Source organism: Thermobia domestica, chromosome 17 (genome assembly GCF_964235325.1).
Source record: "Thermobia domestica chromosome 17, izTheDome1.hap1.1, whole genome shotgun sequence".
Taxonomy (NCBI): Eukaryota; Metazoa; Arthropoda; class Insecta; order Zygentoma; family Lepismatidae; genus Thermobia; species Thermobia domestica.
In genome coordinates this window covers 24,347,567-24,369,267 of record NC_137470.1, presented here as the reverse complement: position 1 = coordinate 24,369,267, position 21,701 = coordinate 24,347,567, and the positions used below count along the sequence as shown (strand labels likewise).

Sequence of the window (21,701 nt, the reverse complement as noted above, 5' to 3'; positions counted from 1 at the left end):
GAAAGAAGCCCCTCGGTTTGTAGGGCATTACTTTTGAAAGCACAAATGCTACTCTGTAGCTCAGAAGTCAATTACTTACTGCATAAATCAAAATCGGAAGAACTGGATTGCCTAGGTGGTCAAAAGGGATTTCATTTCAAATATTTGATTTTCATAAAGACGTATAAGCTAGTTAAAAATGCAACGTAAAATTAAGCTCCAAACCTTCAAAGTAATATGGAATTGAACAGCTTAAACATAATACTACATTTAGCAATAATAATAATAATAATAATAATAATAATAATAATAATAATAATAATAATAATAATAATAATAATAATAATAAAACTTTCACGTTTTGAATAAAGTTAGATATAACAACATTTACAGAATGCATGAAGAAGCGGAAAACAAAGAGCAGAATCAGAGTACCTCATTTTACCATAAATCTTTTAATGTTTTCTGAACAATTCCTATAAAAAAGGAACACATTTAGAGAAGATTGAAATGTTATCTCATAACATATTTTTTCATCATGTCTTTTGACCTCAATTTCACTATCTTTTACCTTAGTGATTTATTTTGGCACTATAGTGTCATTTCAGATTTTTCAAGGGCCGTGGGCAATATTACCCACCGACGAAAGAGTTTCGCGAATTTTATTAGTATACAGGATGTTTCAAAACAACACCGACAACGTTTGGGAGGAGATTCCTGACCTCAAGATAAGACAACAAGTATAGACGAACCTGGGTGCACAAATGCTTTCTTTCGGAGTTATAGGCTGCCGAAAACATGAAAAACAATTAAAAGTTCATAGCTCCATTACTATGGGACCTACCACAGACAGGTCAAGACTTCACTTAGGAATTAGTGTGTGCCCTATCCAAATATCCATATTTAGGAATCCTGTGGTACTTCCGTAACAAATTTTATATAGATAGTTGGTGAGTACATCAAATTGTATTCCCGTAGCCAAACTCCCTCAATAAAAATTGTTGCGTGAGTACCTTAGGATTCCGAAACAATGATTTTTGGATATTACACATATTAGTTCCTAAGTGAAGTCTTGACCCGACTGCTGTAGATCCCATAGTTTTGAGCTGTGGACCTTAAAATTCATTTTTTGTTTTTTTGTTTTCGTCAGCCTGTAACTCCGAAAGGAAGCATGTGTGCACCCAGGTTGATCTACACTTTTTGTCTTATCTTGGTGTCAGGAATCAATTACCAAACGTTGTCGGTAATGTTTTGAAACAACCTGTATTCATATACTTTTTTTTAAAAAAAAGAGAGAAAAGGTTGTTTCTCAAACTAAGGGCGCAATCACCTTCTGCTCTCCTTAAATGATGCCCTTGCTTTCAGGTAAGAAAAAGTATTATTCTTAATAAATAGATGTCTTCCATTTCTTCCAAAGAATATTAGGACATTACGAACACGTTCCTGAAGATACGTATTGCAGGTTCTAAATTCTTTTTCACGCTAATTTCTCACACAACAAATGTTAAATTAATTTTCGTACTAATTTCTTTTACTACTTATTTATTATGTTATAATGTCGAAGCTTCAGAACTTTTATTTGAGTTTAGTTAGACAATATCTCACATGAACAGATTATAATCATAGATAGATTTTGTTACTTTGTTAACATTAATTACGCAACTTGCCGTACTCATTCTGTTGTGAGATCTATGAAATCTACTTAAATTATAAAATGATAAAAATTCAATGAATTATGTAAACTCTGGTAAAGACAGCAGAAGGAATTAAAAAAATCCATGTGAGGAACAGCCACCCTTACTTACGTTACTCGTTGAGGGGTTTAGAGATTGCCATCAATAACGAACTCGATTGAGATAACCACTCTAGCTATCTACTGTAGGATACATAATTTAAATAATAGCTTACATGTACGAGATATGAGTTATCTATAAAAAGCCGCATTTAAAGTCTCTGTTATCCGTTAGTCACTGCCTTAACCTAGATTTTTAGGTAATTCATATTTTCGTCACAGGGTAATTTCTATGGACGACAACACTGAAAAGTTCTTCCGATTTGTATTTTCGGCTGTTGAATAATATTATCTATTATTGTGGTAAGTTACATTTTATTATCTCTTTTCACTTACGAAAAACGGGCGAAAGAAAAATGGTTAGTTTTAGAAGCCTGTCCCCTTAAGCTCCCTCTTGGCTTTTGACCCGAGAGCCAAGGGTTCGATGTCAAGTGGGAGCTCAAGTGGTTCGAATTCCACTTTAAACTGCAGGCTCACTTTTCATATAGCCTCACTGCTGGAAAGGAATGCTAAACTGAAATTGAACCATTTAAGCCACATGGTGTATGTTGTAACGAGGGAACGTAGGTGAAAGATTAGAGTTCTAGCTTTTAAAGAGAGGTGTCCCGGGTTCAACTCCTGCGACCATACATCTAGATTGAAATCTTGGCACGGTTCTTTACCCAGACTCATCAGATGAATGTAGGAATAGTGCCTATAAAATAGTTTCTCACCGACTTTCATCATTTCCTTCTCAAATTTCACTGATTGATATTCCCACTGTAAAGTTATACCAGTACCTAGAGCTTCCTGAAGAAATAAATAGATAAGTACCAGGAATAATAATAGCAAGGTTGAGGTGTCTCTTATAGTTGAAAATACTCTTTCCCATGCAAAACATATGCTAGCATAGTTTTAGTTGAAGTCTTGAGGGAGAGGTCTTTGGGATGTCAATAGAAATAATTGAGAAAATAGTTTAGAGAGGTTGATAATAAGGACCCTGATTGGATTAGATTAACAGAGGATAAAATCGAATAAGAAGCTTTGGTTTTAACGATGTTCAGTCTTCATGGATTTTAGAGCATGGAGTTGTTGTCATGAGTTCTGTCTACAGGATTCGAATTTGGAATTTCCAGTTAAAAACATGAAGTTAACATTTGTTTGCCACCTCCATTAAAGTATATACAGTACCAGAACGTAAGGCAAAAATTGACATAAAAATTGATGTGTAATCATATGAAACAAATGGGATACAATTTATTTAAGTGACAGGGAACTTATTGAAGATAATGATAAATTGAAGTCATTAGAATACGATTAACATTGTCATACGACGAAAATAAAAAAGGGCGAATATTTTGTCAGTTCTGTAGAGGAACGGATTCACAACAAAATTGCTATACATAACGATGTATCGTGTTCTTCTCATTATCTTTTCTCCAACCTTCGTCTCTCCGTGAAAGTCAATGCACCTTGATTAGTCCTTCCGACAGGTGGCTCCATGCGCGTTTACCGAAGAGCTTCCCGTTGATTTTAAAGATGATTCAGAGACCAGCAGACGATCAGTCGGGAGCGGGCTTCGGCCGCAAAAGGTTGAAGTGGCGCTGGGATCACCGCTGCCGGAACGAAAATAGTATATTGTGTTGAGTTCATGTGTCGACGTTACTAACAAGTAAACCTTACGTTTGGGTGAATCGAGTTGCTGACGGAGACACATATGAGAAAGTAGTACTAAATGTGGTCAGTATTTCAGTGAAGTTATAGATGCGAAGCTCGAGGGGTTTAGGAGATACAGCTACCAGAACATCACATGGAAGTACAGAATAGTCTTCATACAGTTGGAGGTAAAAGCTCTATAAGACCTCTTGTAGCGACAAAAGGTGAATAGCAAATATATGGATACATATTAGGATTAGAGAGAAGTCATATAGTAAGGATATATCTGACGGCGGCCATCTTGAAATCCGCCATTTTGAATTAAGGTTAAGTTTGTAAAATAGGAATAGGGTCATGTGATACATGATTTAAGGCGCAAATTTAATCAGAAGAACAATGGTGACGTTAATTTTGATTTATGGGCAATTGGTAAAAAGTTATAGGGAAATCAAATATTGTTGCAGCATATGTATTAGTCCTTTACCCCACCTTGTAAATTTTTTGTTAATGATAATAATCAAATAAAAAGCAGGTGGATAAATATTAGGTCTATGGTAAGAGTTGCCTTGATGGCGGCCATGTTCAAATCCGCCATTTTGAATCAGACAAAGTTTTAAATAGCGAACGAGAAATAGATGTGAACAGGATACAAGAAAAACAACGAAATGACGTGCAAGTACAGCATCAAACAACTAACATTGTAACGCCAACATTCTATTTTTTGATTAACTTCTAGCCCGAAGTCTTCTATTGCATTACTCTATTCCCATTTAATTTTGTGCTGAATAATGATAAAGCAAAAATGGTTATACCGTTGGATTTATGGCAAATTTGCTATTAATAAGATGTCACTATTATGCGTTTTGTTTAAAACTTTTGTCTGATTCAAAATGGCGGATTTGAACATGGCCGCCATCAAGGCAACTCTTACCATAGACCTAATATTTATCCACCTGCTTTTTATTTAATTAGTATCATTAACACAAAATTTACAAGGCGGGGTAAAGGACTAATACATATGCTGCAACAATATTTAATTTCCCTGTAACTTTTTATCAATTGCGCAAAACCAAAATTAACGTCACCATTGTTCTTCTGATTAAATTCGAGTCTTAAATCATGTATCACATGACCCTATTCCTATTTTAAAAACTTAACCTTAATTCAAAATGGCGGATTTCAAGATGGCCGCCGCCAGGTATACCCTTACTATATGACTTCCCCCTAGTCCTAATATGTACCCATATATTTGTTATTCATCTTTTGTCGTTACAAGAGGTTTTATAGAGCTTTTACCTCCAACTGTATGAAGACTATTCTGTACTTCCATGTAATGTCCTGGTAGCTATATCTCCTAAACCCCTGGAGCTTCGCACCTATAACTTCACTGAAATACTGACCACATTTAGTACTACTTTCTCATATGTGTCTCCGTCAGCAACTCGATTCACCCAAACGTAAGGTTTACTTGTAAGAAAATTTGAAACATTCTCCATCCACTTAAGTTTGTTCTAAAATCCCGGAGAGAAAAAAAAAGTCAAAATGTGTGAAAGCAACGAAGTGTTTTTCAGTACTGAAGTGAAGTGATGTGCATTTATGATAATTCTGATATTGTTTTACCGTGCGAAATCTGTGTGATTGAAGGGATGCATACGCAGTGAACTGATTACGCAGAGAGTGGCATTAAAGAAAAAAAAAAACGCGGATTCATATGGTGAAGACAAACACACGTGACAGCTGTCTTCATTTACTATGTACTCTCTGGAAACTCATGTTTTGTGTGCTTTGAAGTGGGATGTGTTATCTCGTACGACATACGTCTATTAATATTTAATTTAGCTGTCAATCTTAAGAAGAAAGTTTTAAATCACCTATTAGTGTTTTCAAGTGTTGACAGTGTTTCTTGTAATACGAGTGTTCTCACCTTTCATTTGATGTGAGTGGAATCCATATTCTGATAAGGAGACTTTCCTCTTCTGTAGGTAAGTAATTAAGAAACATTATTATTATTATTATTATTATCAAGGTAATACGCATTATTATTATTAAATTAAGCCGTACCGTAATCTTTATTTATTATCACTTTCTTTTTGGTTCAACGCCCTTTAGTTATACCATTTTGACTAAATAAGACGGGTGGTGAATGAAAGTAAGTTATTGTAAAATTATGTTTTATGTATTCTTCCACCAACAGTCGAACCCGAGACCACGTGGGAGAAATATTTAAGCAGTAGCCACTAGACAAAGCGGGAAGTGCTCTGGCAACTAAAGGAAAGCTAAATTAGAATATATGACACATGTGAAGCGTAAAACGCATAATCTTGCATGATCTATTAAAGAAGTTTTGATGATTCCTTAACTATTCAGTCAAGCGTGAATGATTATATTTAATCACTTTCTGCAATAATGAGCTCTCCAAATATCTGGTCAGCTCATTTTGCGTTCCTTAAAGAATATCAATTTCTGTCTAGTAACGCCACTTTTCAAGCGATCCGCTCCATTATGTTTTCAGAACCCTCCAAAGAGTTGAACGAAAGGAAGAAACAGAAAGTTCTTTCCAGAATGAAGTAAGTGAAATTAGTTTGTGCGTTACATACGTGCAAGGGTAAAAAGATCAATTGATCCTCTTCTCAGAAATGTCGCTCCAAATATGCAATTCATTCTGCCCTGAATGAGTTGCATTTATGTTTTATCGTCATATAGTCCCATTGTTGAATAACATTGAAAACACCTGTTTGGATTTCGCGTTCCAGATATGAAGCAGGTCTGAGACGAGGCAAGGAAACGAGATAATTTGTAGGTGCTGATTTTAGTTAACTTCACATTCAACACTGATTACCTTTTTTTTAAAGCATTCGTTCATTTCAACGAACAACTGGAGATTCAATGGAGGACGAAGGTCATCTCAAGGTGACTGATTTTACTCGGCTACTCCTTACTGTTAGCTGTGAGTCTGATATGAAAATCTGAGTGGTATTTATTTTAAAACTAGACGAAATGTCATGTTTTTTTTTTTCGCCCGGGTAGATAAGATTTATGAAATGTTTTCATACTAAAAAATGAGTGAATTAAATAAGTAGCGAAGTGCAACGTCTTTATCCTGTCATGTTATGTAAACCATTGTAACAAATATTTGTTGTCGGTTGCATACAAACAAGGCGTTTAGAAACTGCCAGAAAGTGCTTAAATTTTGGACCCTTCTACCAATCTTCCGTCGAGCCCAAAATTGAAAGAAAACAATGATTAAATCTAGTTATTTTTCATTAGATCTTCTTACACAAATAGATTTGGTGAAAATGTATTTGTACTCAAAATTTGGCGAAGTGGACAGCCCTTCCAGTGGCAAATCTATTTAATAGAAGGTACTAAATAATAGGGGCGAAGCCAGAACCCAGACTATGATGGATGTATCATGAGTTTATTATGAACTATCAAAAATTTTGGGGTATAGGGAGAGGGCACACTACATTTTCATATTTGAAGAAGTTTGACCGTTAGTGTAGTCTCCATTTCAGAAATAATTTTCACTAATTATATTTTCTATTACATGAATTTATCTGCGTTACTTTATATATGTGAAGTAGAGGATAAATTAACGTTTGATTAAGACATTTGGACAAAGACCGCTTTGGTTTCTTTTAGAGTGGGATATTTTAACGATTTTAAGTAAAGAAATTATTGCCCCGCTCTCTGTGATGACTCATAACCGATCAATATCACCATTGAGTGAATAACACTCCCCTTTTCCTCCAACCATGCTCTCTCTCTCTCTCTCTCTATATATATATATATATATATATATATATATATATATATATATATATAACAACTGCTCCCCTTTTTTATGAGTATGTTCGTGAGCCATTTCCTTTATAGCAAGGAAAGGTGCGGCTAGAATGGTTCCAGGTTATTGTTACCGGCAGCTCCCTACGGTCGTTCCCTTAGCAACCCCTCTAACCCTGCTGGCATTTACAAAGATCGGTCTAGGTGAAAGGAAAACTGGTAGGCCTTATATAGAGACCAAGGATGAAATCTCAGGACATCACGAGAGAAGAAAAAATAAGAATTTAAACATAAGGAAGCCCCAAAATATATAAATGCAGTACGCAGAGCTCCCTCGTATCTGTATTATCATCTTCCTCGCCTTCGGTGCGGAAGACCCGGGATCAATTCCTGCTGATTCAACGTAGTTCGGATTCCACTTTAGGCTGTAGCACAACGTGTCCTATAACCTCGGTACTGAAAGAGGAGCTAAACACCAAACCAACCAGAAATAGTAAAAAGTAGGAAAATATGACCACAAATTTTCATTGATTGTAGATTGAGAAACTTTTACACTCAGAAACAGACAAGTAAAACATTAGTAAAGCATAATTAAGTTATGATCTTCCTCTCTGCAGGACAATTACTAACTCAAATTGATATTTAGTTGCTGTAGAACCAGCTACATTTTTTCGTATGGAAAATAATGTTGGTAGAAGAGAATAACTGGTAATGTAACGTTCCATCAAAACACCCTGTACAAACTAAAATTGTTATTATAAACGTTGAAACAGTGGCAGCAAAGCTGACTGTGGCTCCCTTCTTTACTCGACGTTGAGCTTACTTCGAAGGCATTCTTTGAATTCTGATGTAAGGCAAAAACTATTACATATTTACCTTTTTTGGGATTATAAATTCTTTCTTTTAAGATAGTAATCTTTCTTTCTATTCTTTTTTTTTAAGATGATATTTGTAAATTGTCTTTCTTTCCTATATAAAAAGGAAAATTACTTTTAAAAGTGATGATGTAGATATAAGTAATGGCTTGAATGTTTCCCTTCTTACAACGAGTAAAGTGTAAATTGTTAATAGCTTAGATCAATAAAATCAGAAAACGAAATTTTCAAATAAAATTTTCCTGAGGATTATTTGACATAGAAGTAGGACATAAACATTTGTATATCAACGTAAGTATGATTTTTCGAAAATCCCTTTTAATTTTGTTTGTAATTCACAAATAAAAGGTTTCAGTATTAGCTATATCATAGCATGATTTATCTTAAGAAAGCAGAGCAAAAAAGTGTACTGCGATGACCTATAACTTTTATTTATCTCATTATCGTTCTAAGAAAAGAATAGAATAGAAAAAATGTAGGTTGCATTTAATGGATATAGCCAATTCAAAAGAATATAGCCATTGAAAAAAGAAAGAAAGAAAAGAAAAGAAAAGAAAAAAATCTTAAGCTCTTTAGGGATCTACATTCATTTTCTGATGAAAGCAAAATAGAACACTGGTGAAGTTGAACAGAAACTCGAAATCTTTATTGGCATCAGAGAAGAAGAACACAAATAAAAGACGATTTGGATGATAAAAAGAAGAAAGAAAGGGAGGAATGTGACATGGGCCACTAAATCAGGGTTTAAATGATGGCATTTAACTTGTTCTAAGAGTCCCCTTCATTTCATATTTCACGCCTTATTACTCTCAGCTGTGTTTTAGCACTGGTCTCTTCCTGCCCAACAGACATCGCCAAAAACAGAAGATGGTAGGGTTGCTTCTCATCATTATAAGAATAAATAGGCCTACTTATAGGTATAATGAGCCGATGCTCATTCTACCAACATTTCATAAATTATGTACTTAGCAATTTGGACGTCTATACATCTAATATACAGAATAAAACATTTTTATTTCCAAATATGGACATATATTATTTATTCATAATGCGAAGATTTCTATCTTGTATTGGTTCATTTCATCTTCATGTCATAACGAAGTTATGAGGATCCACCATAGAATTATAAGAAGTCTGAGCACTTTCACAATCCTGTTATAAACAGCTTATTATTGATGTAATTCACCGTATTAATATCTTTTTATGATACCTATAAGCAATGAAACGTGGTAATGAAGTCATATATTTATGTATATATAAGACCCGTACTATTTTCATGAATGTGTTTTAAATCCAAGAAAGAAAAACTTTGTCACTAAATAAAGTAAGTATTCAGATAAAGATTTTTTTTACAAAAACAATAAAGATGTTGCTTTTCTATCCCATGGACCGTAACAGAATATTGCATGAGCTAATCTCAAACATTCAAAAACAGGTTTCTTTAAAAACTGCAACGTTCATCATTTGCTTCCACTTGTTTACCTCTTGATGATATCGAAAGTAATAAATAATATTTTTATACTTCCTGGATTATATCTATACACAGAAGAAGGATAGGTATTAAAACAATCAAGAAATTATACTATCTCTTGCTAAATACTGAAAATCATGAACAAATACATTTGAGAAAACATTGTGAGAGAACTCGAGATTTAAATCGAATTCTATATTTCAACGGATTTACAAGTTTAATGGTATTTACAGTACATTTAGGAAAAAGTTATTTTTCTATATTGCTGTATGTCCATTCGTTCGTTTGTTCGATATGTGTGTTAACTCACGTAGATAGCATACCTTTAATCCATCCATTTAAGTTTTAAACTTAACTTTTCCGTAAAACTCTCCACTAGGTAATCCTACTTCAAATATAAGGGCAGATTAGTACAGAGTAAAAGAAATACGATTTTGTCGTAAAGAGCACTCTGAACTATTTTGTATCGAATTTTTTGTGTCAAAATTTCATTACAACTTTAGACGGTGGTATAAGTCATTTTCCTGAAAACAATCAGCAAGGGGTACTTTAGTACTCTTTGGAGTGAGTTTCTTTTCAGATGATTTTCTCAAAAGGAATCCAGGCGACTTCTTAACATTTCATATATATATATATAATTACTAATGCTATAATGTATAAATTATTTCCAGGAAAATATTCAGAACGAGTAGTTCAGTCTGGGCTGGGACTTTTTTAAATGTCTTTTTTCTTTTACTTTTTAGTTTGGAGGGGGTGTCAAATACGACTTTGCGACTTTATTAACAACCCTAATACTGATATACAGCTTCACTCTTTTTATGAGAAGATCTACAAACGATAATTTGCTTTTGTGGATGAGTTTCTTTCCGGTGAAATATTGAGTAAAGGCATTATAATTTTCTTCGTATTTCACAAGAAACTGTTCATTGATAACTGCAGTATAACATGATTTAGTTTACGAAATGGGAGGGAAAAAGTTCAGTGCAGTTCTTTTATTATGTCTCTATGTATTAAAATGCTAGGTTTATATGTTTGTTTTCAAAGAAAAGTTTATATGTTTGTTTTCAATCCTTTCGACAATGAGATCTCGAAAACTACAAGTGCTAGAAATGTGTCGTTTTCGCATGGTCGATTCCAAATTTTGTGTTGATTATCCAGTTCTAATTAAATATTTCAAAATCGTAGCCGTTATTTATTTATTACCCTCTACATTTTTGGAGGTACACTGGAAGTGTTGATTTTTTTAAAAAATAAAGCATCCTATGTGTTACACATTCCAACACAACGTGTTTGTATGTCTCTCAGGCGTTTTTTTTATGGTCATATGATAATGAAAAACGAGGGATAAAAATTTCCTCAGACAGAGAAGAATCTTTATTGTTTGGAGTGTTTTGTCCAATGAACACCATTTAACACAGGCATTATAATTAATTCTCTATGTAATGTACGTATTTACTTATTAAATAATGCATGCAAGAAGAAAGAAAACACTGGTCATACGTGAATTAGAAACTCCAACCATAAGTAGGCTCAACCTTGCAAACAGTGCGAGATATTGAAAGAAAATAATCGAAAATAATCTTTTCTTTATGGTACCCCTTGCCGATTTTTATCAATACGTCTTTCACTTGTGTCTGTAAAGTAGAGATGCAAGGGCTCGGAAAAAAACGGCTTTTTTTGAAAAAAAGACTCATTTTTTTTCTGCTTCGCTTTTTTGCTTGGGAAATTTTTGGCTTTTTTGAAAATTTTGCTTTAAACTGATAAAGAAGACTTTGTTTCGCTTTTCTACAAGAAATAACTCATTTAACTAGTGGTTGATGCAGATAATAATATGAAACCTCGAAAATAAACCATGAATTTCAAAATGAGTTTTTAAAAAATCTTAACATATTTACTTATGAATTCCAAAGGATTAACTAACATATGTAATAATATTTTAACCACTTATATACAATAAGTACTTTAAAAAATGATACTCAAGTAACTAGCAAAACTGTATGTAGTATTTTACTTCAAAATATCACACACCCTCTTTTTGAAGCAAAATAAAGAAAAAAATGAGAGAAATATGCACATCAAGAGCTTCGTTTCGGGTGGTTCTGTACATTCTTGAAATTTTTCAGTTAAGTTTTAACTTTCATATACATTGTATGAATATTTCGAACAAATTGTTCACTGATTGATCACATACGTAATAATCTGTTACCATCTATCAGGTGCTTCGGATCTGCAAAATCGGTAAAGCTCCAAATTCTGTAATGCATTGACTGTTCCTTAAGCTTCTTCAGAATCGGGAAAGTATCGAATTTTCTGTTCATGGATCATATATTTAATAGACGGTTCATTTGAGCGTATGGTTTCCTAGGCTACAGAATATATAACCACCATCACGGTTTACCCAGTCCTGAAGGTTTCTTAATTTTTAACAAGAAAATTCAACACATCGTTACGAAACTTTTTTTCTTTACAAAAACAGAAAAAAAAACTATGGAATACATTTAAAAAGTGCGGAAGAATCAATCACTGTTCCAATTCACAAGAAAGACGACAAAATTGATTGTGATAATTATAAAGGTATTTCTCTTAACATTAATAAGATTGACCTCATACGCAGATGAAATTATTGGAGATTGTCAGTGTGGATTTAGTCAAAATCCACCATGTATTTACCATTCGACAAATACTCGAAAAGAAATGGGAATATATTACCCAGTACATCAACTGTTTATTGATTTTAGAAAGGCTTACAACTCGGTTAGGAGGGAAACATTGTGCAACATTATTACAGAATTTGGAATACCGAAAAAGATAGATTTATTAAGTACTAATACACAATAACAAAGTTTATCTCCGGAGACTATATAAGTGATGACCAACTCTCAAGCAGCCAGAAGGAGTGGAAGTCTGATGAAGACACAGTTATTGTGTTGAAACTGTTACGTGATACTGTTTTTTTTTTTTTTTTTTTTTTTTACTTATTATCACATAGCCTTGCTCAGTGTAATTGCTGTATTAGTACAAAATGGAAACAAGGCCTGATAGAATAGTTATTTATTAAGTGTTTAAATGAATCCCAGAGTAAAGTCCGAGTAGAAAAATGCGAGCTTCCACGTCGAAATTGGCGTGAAACAAGGATATGCGTTATCGCCGTTATTATTCAGCTTTATTCCGGAGTACGCTATAAGAAACATCAAAGATAGGAACCAGGGCCTAGAGTTGAATGGTGTTCACCAGGTAAATCTGATAGGAGAACAATCGAAAGAAATGCAGAGGTCTTATTAAACGCTTGCAGGGACATGAGTAAATGCAGAGATATCTCAATACAAGGAAGTTCACAAGGATCGTAATACGGCAAATTATGAATGCTTTAAAATATCAATTAATACTTTCGACACAGTGGATACTTTCAAATAACTTGGATAAGTATTACCAGACCAAAATCATACCCACAAAGAAATTAAATTTCGACTGAAATCAGGAAATTCTTATTATTCAGTTCAAAAAATTTTCGTCGCGAATTCCGTCAAGCAATTTAAAGCTTAAAATATATAAAATGATAATCATGTCTGTTATGCTTTATGGTTGTGAAACATGGTCGCTCAGGCTGAGGGAAGAACGCATACTGAAATTATCTGAGAATAAAATTCTGAGACGAATATTTGGACCCAAGAGGAGCGGGAATGGGGAATGACGGAACTACATAATTTATACGGTTTACCAAACATCGTTGAGTCATCAAGTCTACGAGGCTCAGGTGGGCAGGTCATGTAGCCAGAATGGAAGAAAGCAGGAACGCTTTCAAAGTTTTAACTGGAAATTCAATCGGGTAACGTCCATTAGGAAAACCTAGGCCCAGATGGGAGGACAATATGAAAATGGATCTACCAAAAATATAGAGTTGAAACTGGATTGAATTGGGTAAGGAGAGAAGTCAATGGAGAGCTTTTGTGGCCATAGGGAGAGAGAATACATGTAAGTTAAGCAGAACTGCACAACAAACATGAGTGAGTGGTTAGCTTTCACGCTTCTATCGTGAAGTTCGGGAGTACGCCACATTCCAAATGATAGTGGCGTACTCTAATTGTGATCGCTCATTACATATATACAAAGCTTTGCAGGTGTTCATATTTTTAACATTTCTACATACCATTTCATTCACGGTAAATTTGTTTTTGTTTAGCTGATATTATGTGTGTTTTTTAATTAATTTATAATTGTAAATAATTCTAAGATCATTTACATTATTAAGAAATTTCATTTCTTTAGTACCTACTTTGTAGTTGAATAAAGAAGAATTAGTTTTCCTAGGAAAAAATATTCCTTGTGATCTTCCAAAATTTAAAAATAAAAGTTCGTTCCAAACAAATGTACAATTGTATTGATATTATTCACCAAGGTTTGATTATCATGATTAGAAAAATCTTGAATAGAGTAAAAAATCTTTATATCGTCACCATACAACAAGTATTTGTTAGTTATTCCCTCCGGTATATTATTTGTGTACAATAGAAATAACAAAGGATTCAAATTGGAGCCCAGAGGCACTCCAAAAGTAATATCAAGAGCAGAAGAAAACTGCTTTTATATTTTAAAACGACTTTCCTGTCAATGAAATAGGGCCTATAAGGAAAACCAATCAATTACACAGTCAAGTACGTAGATCATACGTAACTAATGTTTTCAGCAGTAAGTTTTAAGCAACTTATCAAAAGATCAACAAAACCGAGATCAACTTAATCTGTTTGACCACTATTACAAACTACAGACAGCATATTGTGCATTAGACTTGACAGATTTGTTACTGTCAATTTGTCATGCATTAAACCTGTTGGGTAATATGAATTTTCACATATGACTGATTATGCATATATTTATAATTTTTTGAAGACCTTTGCACTGGCATTAATAGCAGATATTGCTCTGAAATCATTAACAGAATTACCCTTAGTTTTAGGAATCGAAGTGATGGTAACAGTCTTCCAAATGTAAGGATAAATGCTGAATTAAGATTTCAATTGAGCAGGGATTACAATACAGGAGCAACAATATGAGCTTTTCCCTTGATAACCATCAGTGCCACTCGGTCATTCAACTTTTGTGTCTTTTAGCTTGTAATACCTGTTGGGACCTAATGATGGTTGTTTTCATAACATAGAAATTGTAAGATATTAGAAGAGCTTCAATAACTTTATCAGGAAACACCTGGAAAACTGATGTGAAACATTTCGAAAGATTCTGCTAATAACTACTATTAGTTTTATTAAATTATCCTCGATTATATCTGATGACTTGCAATTAGCCGAATTAAGATATTTCCAAAATGTATCAGGAAAGTTGATAAGTAAATTTCAAGTTTACTATAATACCAAATAGTAGATTTTTTCTTCTTTTAATTGCAATTTAAATCTCTATAACACCATGAAGAAACAGTAATTTGAACATCATGAGATAAAGTGATTTTATATTTTCTATGCATAGAATTTGTCGCTTTTAATACAGAATTAAGTTTCATAAAGTACCATTAGGGATATTTAGATTTTTGTTGATATTAAGACTTTCTCTATTTTCAGAGTGACTGCATTAATATCATTACCTACAGTAATAAAATATTACGTCAATCGATTTTAAGAAACTGAGAATGTGAAACAGGGTGGAAGAGAACGATTGAACCAGGGCTCGACTTTCGGAAAGTTCATAGCAGGGAGTAATGGGTATTCAATAACTCCGAACTCACATCATCCAACTCTCTGAGCTAAATGTCAAAGATTTGCGTGTTTGAAGTATTTTCTTCTTTCTTTCCTTCTTGGGAAAGGAGAGGAAGATGGCATGGGAACATCTTCTTCTTAATAGTCTTATTTAAGGAAGAACAAGTTTACTCTTTCGCGAGTGCTTGTGTCATTACTTGAGTCATTAACTTTCTAATTAAGCATGCGCCCTCTTGAATGTCAGTCACATACAGTATTAGCAAAACATTGCTGAATGATGTAAGAACTTCAAGTTGCATTGCGTCCCAAACCTGAAGTCGTAAACAGAAATAAGAATCAAAGAATGAAAGAGATGTTGGATAATAATGTAAGACTTTGATGAAGCGTACAGAGTGGAATATTGGCAGAACTTATCCCGTTAGCATTACCCAACGGTTCTCCTGATAGCTAAAGACTTCTTGCATTCTCAAGAGTAATTAAGTTTCAGCGCTGTATAATTTGTAACAAAACAGAGATAGAGGGAGAAATAACAAAAAAGCCCATATTTTTAAAATCTAGGAAGTACCGCCTAGAGCGGTGCTCTTTCTTGAGATACTTCGTTTGCGTTAAGGTTAATTATCTTCATAAGAGTCGCTTAATATGCGTCCAGGAAAATTCTCTCTTCTTTTTATATTTTTTGTAACTGGGACGTGAGTTGGTTTCTAGAGTTCATGGTTAATATTACTAAAATGACTCAAACTTTGAGTAAAATTTAGAGAAAGAAATATCTCATTTTGAATACGTTTGCTGACCTCTGAGGCATCTTTTATTGTAGTTTCTCTCATTCTGCTTAGATATTGCACTGTCTCTTATGATAAGTAGTAACAAGGACGTTTTCATGAAAATTCAGGAATACTAGTATTGAAGGGACTTAAAATGTCATATTTTTACCCAGTTTTAAGTCTGCAATTTGTAGTTGATGGTTCTGACTTAACAGTGGACATGTCTAGGTAGTCATCTTATTTCGAAGACTGTCGGTTGAATGTTACAGCGAGTTATACAATATACAACACCAATTGCAAAGTTTAAAATATTCTATTGGAATTTTCCCAGTGTAACTTTGGCACTTAAATTCTACCTAATGCTGTCACTTTAACGTGTTTACAAGAATTAGCTTTTAGCATGTAAGTTACATTCTGATTTCGTCGGTGAATCAATTGCGATGTCCAAACTCTAACGAGGTTCTACTTAACTGTTAGGGACGTCTTTAAAACACTAAAGTTTATGGCTTGAAGATGATAAGGGTCCAGCGTAGCAAAAACAAAATTCACCTTTGTGTTATATTCTAGCTTTTCAATATGGTTCTTATAAAAACAAATCTTCAGCTCAGCATCTCCGATGCTGCAGGTATTTATCATCTGCTGTCATTCTGAACGGTAGAAGAGCGGGACTTTTAAAAGATTGAATCCCGTTTCCAGTGGAAAATTGAATGTACTCGTATAAGCATAAAAGAAAAAGAAACAAGAATGCATATAAGCAGCATAAGAATGCATTCATATAACATTATAGTCATTTCTTTGATAGGCCATATAGGCCTAAACATACGTAAGCAAAGTAGTTCAGTGAACTTAGCTTGTTTCTCATACCGATGGAGAGACTCTGGAATTCAATAATTGACAAGCAGCGACAGTAAAAGTATATGAAGTACAACCACAAAAAGAAAAGAAGCCACAAACTGTGAACTATATGATGGAATTTGATTTCTCCAGGTGAAATGGCATTATAGAGCTACAATTCATCGTTGAGTAAGTAAGGATTATCACAGGAAGGAAACTTAACAATATATGGCTGTGTGCAAGACTGCTGCAGAGTTTAAAGAAGAGAACTTTATAACCGATGTATGTACGCACGACTCCTGAGGAGACTTTAATGAAGGGAATCTTATAAGTAATAGCTGAGTGCACGAGTGCTGCAGAGAGTTTAGAGAAGAGAACTTTATAAGTAATGGCTGTGCGCATGACTGCTGCAAAGAGTTTAAAGAACGGAATTTTAGAAGTGATGTCTGTGTACGAGTGCTGCAGAGAGTTTAAAAAAGGGAACATTATGAGGGACTGCTGTGGGCACGAGTGCTGCAGAAGAGTTTAAAGGACTTACCGACGTATTCGACGAGAAAAGTGAAGGGTAGAAATCTATGGCGGCAGACAACGTTGCTGAAAACATTAATCATGTGGATCGTTTAATCGCGTAGGCTATGCTCTCTGAACCGTCTGAGTTTGAAATTGGAGGAAACTCAGCGGCTGCTTGATGAAATACAATTATATCACACAGTTTTACATTTAATGTACTCTTCAATTGCACTTGATATGTTTTCATGTTCGCTATTACACAATAATTGAACGATAGAGTCTATTTGTGTGTGTATGTGTGGGAGACGACCTATATCTAATAACTAATTTTTCTTTTCCTCGTTCCGTCTTTTCGCGTGGTTCTCCTTTTGCGACGTAACGGAGGTTGAAAATAAATAGCCCTCGTAATATAAAAATTACGAGTATACACCTCGAGATTGTATGGAGACTACTTAGCAGAAGCGAGAAAAGATAATGAAACTAGGCTACTAACAAAAAATAGAAATAAACACATGTAAAACATGAATGATAGTGAATATAACAAAAATACGAAACAAAAATATTAAAAGAAAACTGAAAGGGGAGAGGAATATATACGTTTTATTTTATGATTTTTCATGTCATTATGTGTGGAACTATAATTTTACATTTAACATATCCATCCTAGGAAGTAAAAATGAAGGAGGAGAGACATTGAATCAAGTAATACTGAAATGCTAAAACAGGAATATCCATGTCAAAAGAACTAAAGTAATTTAAGAAAGAAGAAAATAAGAAAGTAATAGTAATGAAACAGATCAGGTGCTCCGAAGATAAGCATTTACCCATTTTCTAGACCAAATAATTTCCTATCACTACAATATATGAAGATCTGTGACTCCTATTCAGCTGGGTGGTACGCAGCACATTGACTGTAAATGTTAATGACTAACTAACTAACTAACTAACTCTATGGCCTATGGAACCCGGAGGTTCAGTGCCGCGTTCACAAAAGCTCTCCACTGACTTCTATCCTTAGCTAATTGGATCCAGTTTCTACTTTGTATTCCTATCTCTGCGAGATCCATCTTAATATTATCCTCCCATCTGCGCCTAGGTCTTCCTAATGGTCGTTTTCCTATGGGTCTACCAGTCAAGACTTTGAAAGCGTTTCTACTTTCTTCCATTCTAGCTACATGACCTGCCCACCTAAACCTCCTAGACTTGACGACCCTAACAATGTTGGGTAAACTGTATAAACTATGTAGTTCCTTGTTATGAAGCTTCCGCCATTCCCCATTCTCATTCCTCTTGGGTCCGTATATTCTTCTCAGGATCCTGTTCTCAAATACTTTCAGTCTATGTTCTTCCCTCAGAGTAAGCGACCATGTTTCGCAACCATACAGAACAACAGGCACGATTATCGTTTTAAATATTTTAAGCTTAAAATTCCTCGACAGAACTCGCGACGACAAGAGATTTTGAACCCAATAGTAACACGAATTCCCTGCTTTTAGTCGACATTTAATTTCTTCGTGAATATGATTTTCGTCTGTTAATATTGATCCTAAATATTTGAAAGTATCCACTTTATCAAAAGTATTATTTAATATTTTAACGCCTCCACAATTTGCCGTATTACGGTCCCGACGCACTGCCATGTATTTAATTTTCTCTGCATTTACTTCTAAACCCATGTCCCTGCAAGCGTTTAATAATATCTCTGCATCTATTTCTACTGTTCTCCTATCATCCCCTATTAAATTTACATCATCAGCATATGCCATAACCTGGTGAATGCCAATCAACTCTAGGCCCTGGTTGCTATCTTTGATTTTAGTTATGGCGTATTCCAGCACAAAGTTAAATAATAATGGCGACAACGCATCTCCTTGTTTCAGGACATTTTCGACGTGGAAGCTCGTGGACAAAAATTTTCCTTTCCGGACTTTACTTTGGGATTCAGTTAAACATATCTTAATTAATCTAATTAGCTTTCTCGGTATTCCAAGCTTTGTAAGAACTTTGTATAATGTTTCTCTCCTAACCGAGTCGTACGCCTTTCTAAAATCAATAAATAGTTGATGTATCGGGGTATTGTATTCCCACTTCTTTTCGAGCATTTGGCGAATGGTAAATATTTGGTCGATAGTTGATCGATTTCGTCTAAATCTGCACTGATAATCTTCAATAATTTCATCTGCGTATGGGGTCAATCTTACTAACAGAATATTTGAAAGGATATTATAGGATGTTGACAGAAGAGAAATGCCTCGATAATTATTACAGTCAGTTTTGTCGCCTTTCTTGTGGATTGGAACATTGATTGACTCTTTCCACTCTTGTGGCAATTCTTCCTTGTTCCAGATAAGGAGAATGAGTTTGTGTATCTTGTTCCAGATAAGGAGAATGAGTTTTTCGCCTCAAGCTAAAATTAACTCAGCCGGAATTTCATCTACACACGGAGATTTGTGTTTCTTTAATTTCTTTATAGCGGCTTCCACTTCTATTCGATTGGGTTCTGGATTATACGGTTCTGCGGTGTGTATCTCCTTTTCTCCACGCACATTAGTTTTTGGCTGCGTATTCAGCAAATTGTCAAAGAAATCTTTCCATCTATTTAAGAGGCTATCCGTATGAGTGAGAACTGTTCCGTCAGATTTCTTTAATATATAAGCACGAGGTTGATAGCCTTTCTTAAATTCGCTGATCCCCTTATACATGTCCCGAATATTTTTATTTTTACTATTATCTTCAAGTTCCTTATTTTTAGCTTTCAAAAAAATCCCGCTTCTTTGTTCTAAAAGTTTTGGAAGTTTCCCGCCTGATATCTGCGAAATTTTCTGTAGTTATTTCATTCGGATTTTGTAGCCACCGTAATTTTGCCTGTTTTCTCTTATCTACTAGTTTAATGCATTCTTGGTCGAACCATGGTTTGTTCCTACGTATTTCCGCGTGTCCCAATTTTTCTATTGCTGAACTTTTAATGCTATCTCTAATTTCAATCCAAGTATCCTCAACACTAGTGCACTCCGAGTCTTCTAAAACCGAGAATCTATTCGAAACTTCAATCTGGTATTCCTCTCTTACCTGGCTCTCTTCTAATTTCTTTAAATTAAATCTCTCCGTTTTCGGACATTGAGTATTACATTTATTCAACGGTAATCTCTCCCGTATTATCGCTGCTACCAGGTAGTGATCAGTGTCACAATCAGCCCCTCTAAACGACCGGACGTCAATTATGCTTGATTGTCTTCTTCTATCTACTAAAACGTGATCAATTTGATTATGTGCTTTTCCGTCTGGTGATGTCCAAGTGTATTTATGAACGTCGCGATGTGGGAATTTTGTACTCTTCACGATTAGGTTTTTGGATGTTGCAAAGTTCACGAGTCTAACACCGTTGTCATTACTTTCCTTATGCAAACTTTCGTTCCCTATAATCGGTTTGAAAATATCCTCTCGTCCTACCTTCGCATTGAAATCCCCTAATAGAATCTTCATATGGTATCGCGGGAGTTGGTCAAATATCCGTTCCACTTCTTCGTAAAACCTATCTTTTATATCGTCACCCTTATCTTCAGTTGGAGCATGTACATTTAAAACAATAATATCACACCACCGTCCCTTAAGAGTAATAAAAGAAAGTCTGTCAGTAACAAATTCAACCCGTTTAATTGCTGGTAATATTCGTTTGTGAACGAAAAACCCTGTTCCTAACTGGTGATTTTTATTTCCTTCCCCGTAAAAGAACGTAAAATTTCCGGAATTCGCAGATCCATTTCCTCCCCACCTAACTTCCTGAACTCCTACTAAGTCCATCCTGTATTTCTCTAACTCACTCGTTACAGATTTTAACGCGCCTGCCCTATAAAGACTTCTAATATTCCATGTTCCAAATCTCATGTCCATTTTCTTTTGCTGATGTCGTGCCAAGTTATCAGTCCTTGTCCGAGGCTTTTGTGAATGTTTCTGAACAAGTACCTTTTTTTACAGGATGAGGGTGTTAGCCTTACCCAAACCCCCAAGCTGGAGGACTACTCCTAGTCGTCTGTCCGCGACTGCTTATTCAGTATATTCGCAGCTAACCTCTATATCTAGAGTCCTTCTCCTCGATCCGCAACCTGAGGAAGCGCCATGCCGTGGTGACAGGAACCCACGTTACACGGTAAATGTTAATGACTGTAAATAATATTCTCGGTTTCTACGCTAGAAGTCATTATTTCTAAATTCAAGAACATTTTCGACTGAATCACAATGTTAAGCCAACATATGAAATGCTGTCCCTAATAGAAATTTAGCTCTGTGTGATGTAAATCTTTTTGCTGTTATTCTCATTTCTCAAGAAGATTATACAGAATAGAGTAAGCTATAACA

At 34.6% G+C, this 21,701-nt stretch overlaps 1 protein-coding gene across 1 annotated transcript in view; it reads left to right on the top strand.

Moving 5' to 3' along the window:
• Positions 1-4,797: 4,797 nt before the first annotated feature.
• Positions 4,798-21,701, top strand: part of LOC145673731 (ly6/PLAUR domain-containing protein 6B-like) — a 77,012-nt gene continuing 60,108 nt past the window's right edge. The window contains exon 1 of the mRNA XM_081743448.1: positions 4,798-5,388. The gene's annotated coding sequence lies outside the window, so the exon portion shown is untranslated. The remainder of the gene's footprint in view (positions 5,389-21,701) is intronic.